This window comes from Physella acuta, unplaced genomic scaffold (assembly GCF_028476545.2).
Source record: "Physella acuta isolate Inbredline_101_S28 unplaced genomic scaffold, ASM2847654v3 ptg000308l, whole genome shotgun sequence".
Taxonomy (NCBI): domain Eukaryota; kingdom Metazoa; phylum Mollusca; class Gastropoda; family Physidae; genus Physella; species Physella acuta.
In genome coordinates this window covers 264,421-270,669 of record NW_026731827.1, presented here as the reverse complement: position 1 = coordinate 270,669, position 6,249 = coordinate 264,421, and the positions used below count along the sequence as shown (strand labels likewise).

The 6,249-nt window shown below is 38.5% G+C and overlaps 1 long non-coding RNA gene across 1 annotated transcript; it reads right to left on the bottom strand.

The window, feature by feature from the left end:
* Positions 1 to 3,689: 3,689 nt before the first annotated feature.
* On the bottom strand, positions 3,690 to 5,502 carry LOC131940124 (uncharacterized). The gene is made up of 2 exons (XR_009386521.1): positions 5,400 to 5,502; positions 3,690 to 4,618 (listed from the first exon to the last, which is right to left on the bottom strand). It is a non-coding gene; the product is annotated as an uncharacterized LOC131940124 (long non-coding RNA).
* Positions 5,503 to 6,249: the final 747 nt, after the last annotated feature.

Genomic DNA, 6,249 nt, shown 5'->3' with positions numbered 1-6,249 from the left:
AGCTGTTGGTAATATGAGAAACTGGGCCGTGGTGTAATGACGACAATAAGAGTGTGTGGGTGACTGTACTATTATGTAATGATGACGATACGATGTGTGAGTGACCGAACTATTATGTAATTATGAGAATAAGATCTAAGTGTGACTGAACTATTATGTAACAACGATGTAAGCATGAGTCGCTTGTAAGTAGAAGTACTAGACGTTGTAGCCCGTTAGATAGCATCGCTCAGGATGTGTGTTACCACCTTTAATGACCAAAAGTGACTTTAACATTCACTTTAAGTAAAGGCTAAATTTAACTGTTAAGTCATTTTAGTAATTGATCAACATGATTTAAACTTCGTCGTGTTCACAATGTAGCCGTGTTCCCAATGTAGCCGTGTTCCCAATGTAGCCGTGTTCCCAATGTAGCCGTGTTCCCAATGTAGCCGTGTTCCCAATGTAGCCGTGTTCCCAATGTAGCCGTGTTCCCAATGTAGCCGTGTTCCCAATGTAGCCGTGTTCCCAATGTAGCCGTGTTCCCAATGTAGCCGTATTCCCAATGTAGCCGTGTTCCCAATGTAGCCGTGCTCACAATGTAGCAGTGTTCACAGTTTACCCGTGTTCACAATGTAGCCGTGCTCACAATGTAGCCGTGCTCACAATGTAGCCGTGTTCACAATGTAGCCGTGCTCACAGTGTAGCCGTGCTCACAGTGTAGCCGTGTTCACAATGTAGCCGTGCTCACAATGTAGCCGTGTTCACAATATAGCCTGCCTAATACACACAAGACGTTTGATTTCATTTCTGCTACTTCATACCGCAAAAACTAAACTTACATTTTAATTTTTCAGCATTCCGAATGATTAAAAGAAATTAAAATTAAAAGAAAATGGAATGGTATTCTAATTATCAAAATAATAAAATCTTTTAAAATAATGCATAATGAAATCTGTGCGATCAGCCAATACGATCAGACAGTCGCGGATAAAGTGAGAGAAGTTCAAGACGAGATCAATGAAACGCAAAACAACAAAAACAATCTGCACTTAGTCCATTAGTCTGTAGAAGACATTTCCCTCTGCACAATAAGTTAAACTGGAGACAAAGTAGTTTATTTAAGCGTAAAGGTGGGGTATTCAATTGCATCTTCAATGTGAGAAAAAGTGTTAAAGTTGCCAAATACAATGCTCTACCTGCAATTTTTCCTAAAATCAATGAAATCATGGCAAAGAACTGACGTAAAATTGTTTTGAAGACTGAAACTAATTAGAGAATAAACCTGTTTGATAATATTATATTAAAAAAACTGATTTGAACATTTTCAAAATCTTTTGTAGCCAATGATAATCTTGGAATCGGATCTAAAATTGATCAATCTTAATAATTCATACTCTACAATTGCAAAGTCACATATTTTCATTCTTGCACTCCCCAGTGATCAACATTCCTCGAATTCTCTTCTCTTTGGGCAGTTTCATCCCAACATGGTCTGCTTACTTCTCAACTGGACTGATCAAGGACCATACAAAAATAAACTTACAATTTGAATCATAGCATGAAGAAACCTTTCAACTCTAGCATCACAGCGATGTGGAACCAGCTCAACACATTGTTTATGGCGACCGACGCCAGTCTCCTAGCAACTAGGTAGAAAAATTCAACACAAGGGGAACTTCCACACCTTGGGAAATTCTAGACCCGGGGAAATTCAACGTTATATAATATATAACGTTGAATTTCTCCGGGTCTAGAATACTAATTTGTCTTTCTCTAAACGTGAATTAATTTAAATAATAAATACATAAAAACGTTTACAATTACAAGCTTTTATAAATGAACTAAAAAGAAGAAAATAATATAATTTTGATTAAATATTAAATAATTTTTAAAAATATAATAAATCTGCGGTTACTTTAAATATAAAAAAAAATACTTTCTTTAAATATATGAATGCACTACTATTTATATCACTGTAAATAAAAGAGTGGGCCGCTTGTTTAAATACTTATTATTATAGCGGCCCACGCTTTTATTTAGAGTGATTTAATAATAGTGCAATAATACATTTAAAGAAAGTAATTATTTTATATTTAAAGTAACCGCAGATTTATTATATTTTTAAAAAATATTTTTAATTTATTAAAAATTATATTATTTTCTTCTTTTTAGTTCATTTATAAAAGCTTGTAATTGTAAACGTTTTTATGTATTTATTATTTTTATACTTTTTAGTATTAACGAGTTATACGCATGTTAAGACAATAAAGTGTAGCAACAAATATTTGATACACAATTTGAAAAACAGTTTTGCTTTAATAATATGATTACTTTTACTATACGTGTCATATTTACTGATGTTTTAGTTACAATCCAAAAATTGCCACAATTAGCTGAACGCATATCATAAAACACAAATCTTTAACACTTCTTTAACCAAAGACATTAATACTGTTCAGTCTGTTGTCAAGTTTATAGCTAAAGTTTCAGTAAAGTATTATGGGATGGCGTAGTCTAGTGGTAAAGAACTGGACTGCTGACCCGACTAAAAACCATTGCGCGCCTATTGAACGTGATGATGCGCTTTTGTCGTAGAGACCCCCCCCCCCCCTCCCCTCGCTCCACGCCCAAGTCGGCCTTGATGGCGCGTGTGGATAGAACTGTCTACTGTTTCTGTCCAAATTTTAATTAATTCGCACAAAAATTAATTAAACGACCAATTAAGTCAAATTGAATGTCACGTTGCATTGTCTTCATGTCTTGACCCACGTACCAATTACGAACCGTATCTGTCAGTTAGAAGTGCCTGCAATTTCGCACGGGCGTTTCGATCTAGACAGACAGACTGATAACAGACAGAGGAAGTGAGTTAAATAAAAGCTTGTAATAAAACTAAACCGTTTCCAACAGCTAAGTAGGTGATCACTTTTTTTTTCGTTTTTTTTTATCTGCATTGAACTTTATAAGCATCTTAACGTAAGTATAACCTATACCATCTTAAAATAGTGTGCATTATACAATTTTTGTACTTTGTCAACTATTCATTGATTTTTAAATTGGCTATATAATTTTTTGTTACTAATAACAACCTTACTGATGCCGTTACTTTGAAATGGGAAAAAAGTATCATTAATAGGTATAGGAGATTCCCACACCATATGATAAAAAAGTTGCTAGGGTTTGGATAAAAGGTTATAGTCGGCAGAACGTGACTGTGTATCCAAACCTCTCTATCATTCCCCAGCTTCAGTCAGGTGCCTCATTCTGTTGTGTAAATCTAGGAGGTGACGTTTTAAGGGTGACACCACACACCGACAGATGTATAATAGTCTACTTAATAACATGTTCAAAGTATATACATCTCTGAGCAAAAGTTGATACTATTATTGATGGATTGACACAACGTGCCTATTGTTTTAGTACCTCATTTGTGTTGGGTATAAAATTGGTTACCGCAAAGGTTGTCACCCAGCTTAGTAAGACCGTTACATTTGGGGACATCTTTTTGCTTACACATTTCCTTTTGCTGAACTCGACAACACCACCATAATATTATGTCCAACGTATAATTTTAATATTTGTTTATGTCCTGTATGTGTGTATGTTTTGATTGCAAGCGACATTAGGTTAAACAGTGTGAAAGTTGCGTTTTCACAAGTGAAATGAATGAATACACGTTTTTAGACACAAAAACATAACAAATGAAAATTTCAAATACATCAAATTTTTATTCAATTGTAATTCCTAGAACAAAGCATTGTGTGGCAATTCAGTTTCGAACATTTGTTCAGTTTCTAATTTTTGTGTCAAAATGTTGGCCAGATTCCACATTTGTTGTCAAAATGTTGGCCAGATTCCAAGTTTGGTTTCAAAATGTTGGCCAGATTCCAAGTTTGGTTTCAAAATGTTGGCCAGTTTCAAAGTTTAAATGTCAAAATGTTGGCCAGGTTTTAAGTTTGGTATCGAAATGTTGGCCAGTTTCAAAGTTTGCTCAGCCTCGTAGTGGAATACGTGGAGGTGGGGGAGGAGGTGGTAGACGTGAAAAGTTGCCTGTTGGGGGAGGTGGTGGGGGAGGCAGGGGGACTCCTGAGAAACTGCCTGTTGGTGGAGGCGGTGGTGGGGGGAGTCTTGAAAAATTGCTGGGTGGTGGGGGGAGGCCTGAGAAATTTCCGGGAGGTGGGGGGAGGCCTGAAAAATTGCCGGGTGGTGGGGGGAGAAACGAAAAATTTCCGGGTGGTGGGGGGAGACCTGAAAAATTTCCGGGTGGTGGGGGGAGAAACGAAAAATTTCCGGGTGGTGGGGGGGAGAAACGAAAAATTTCCGGGTGGTGGGGGGAGGAACGAAAAATTTCCGGGTGGTGGGGGGAGAAACGAAAAATTTCCGGGTGGTGGGGGGAGAAACGAAAAATTTCCGGGTGGTGGGGGGAGAAACGAAAAATTGCCGGGTGGTGGGGGGAGGCCTGAAAAATTTCCGGGTGGTGGGGGGAGGCCTGAAAAATTGCCGGGTGGTGGGGGGAGGAACGAAAAATTGCCGGGTGGTGGGGGGAGGAACGAAAAATTGCCGGGTGGTGGGGGGAGGCCTGAAAAATTGCCGGGTGGTGGTGGAGGTGGTGGCGGTGGCGGTGGTGGAGGCAGACCTGAAACGAATGGAAAATATGTAAATATATACACACATACAAACACACATACATCGGCAGGCTCTCTTGGCCATTGGCCTAAGTTCGAAGAGCTTAAAATTGTGTATATTTGCCGGCCAATGGATACAATCATAACCAGTGTCCGATGTAGGCTACGTTTTTGATACCGTTTTAATTAGTATGAGTGCAATACCATTATGAGTAGTGTATTTCTCGTCTAGTGTTTGTATAGAATTTTATATGGAATGCGACATGGATCAAGAGGACAGTCAGACAAGAGGCCGACAGACCACAAGGCCGCTAAAGATACAAACCTTCATCATTGATAGTTGATGAAAATAGGAAATGTTTACTAACTTTGCAGCAAAGACTAAGAATCATGGACAAATTGTATAACTCCAAAACGGATAATCTTTAACCCAACTTGATATAACATTGTTTAAATCCCGTCAGTGTCATGACTCCCCCATCCCGCCACACACACACACACACACACACAAACACACACACACACACACACACACAAACATATCTCCATCAAAAACGTATTTGATTTTATCCCTCTGTCAATCACCCCCATGGCGTGTGTGAGTCTATGTGTGCGTGTGAGTGTGTACGAGTGTGTAATAGAGTATGTGAGTATGGTTGTGTGTGCATGCGAGTGTGTGTATGAGTGTATTTGTATAAGTATGTGCGAGTATGTCTGAGTGTATATGTGTGATTGATAATGATATCAGAACCCCATGAGCAATCTGACAGAGAGATAGAACGATGAACTTACGGCTGAGTCCAGCACACAGACCAACCAGGGCCAGGACAGTGAGAACGGCAAGCTTCATCTCGTCACACAATGCTCACACGGTAGACTTGTCAACGTTGGAGGTTGTGTCTTCAGCACTGGAAACCTGGAGGTTTTATACACAAACCTCGGCCACAGCACTTGCCGGCTCCCACGGGAAGATCAAACAAGCTGGTGTCCGATGTTGTGATCTGATCTGTCTTGTGCTCTAGTTTAAATACGTCTATCGGGTTAATATTTGTACACACATTATGTCATTGTTTTACAGGTGAATTCAGCTATCGCAATTGTTAAGCTGTTAGTATACTTGTACCGCGTGTATAGTTCTTTTAGAAGTACTTGACGTTTTCGCACAGAAAGCTACTTGTCATACTTTTACAATAAGGTACTTGATTTTATTCTACTTGACATCATGTCACAGAAAGTTACTTGACATGTCACTATACGTTACCTTTCATCATGTTACCACGATTTACTTGACATCAAGTAACATTAAGTTACTTGACATCAGGTAACATTAAGTTACTTGACAATACGTCAGTGTAAATTACATGCCATGGTGTCACATTACGTTACATCCCCCCCCCCTCCTATTACTATACGTTACTTTACATCACGTTTCGATAAGTTACTTGACATTAAGACCCAATGAGTTACTTCGTGTCATAATAAGGTACTTGGAATCATGTCACAATAAATTACCTCATGTTGTGAATGTTTACAAGCTAAAATACAGTATGGTTCTTTAAGCAAAGCGAGGGACGTCATGTATAGTTGAATAATTATTAATAATGTAAAAACTTTTGAAGAAAAAAACTGTGCCAGGGGGTCT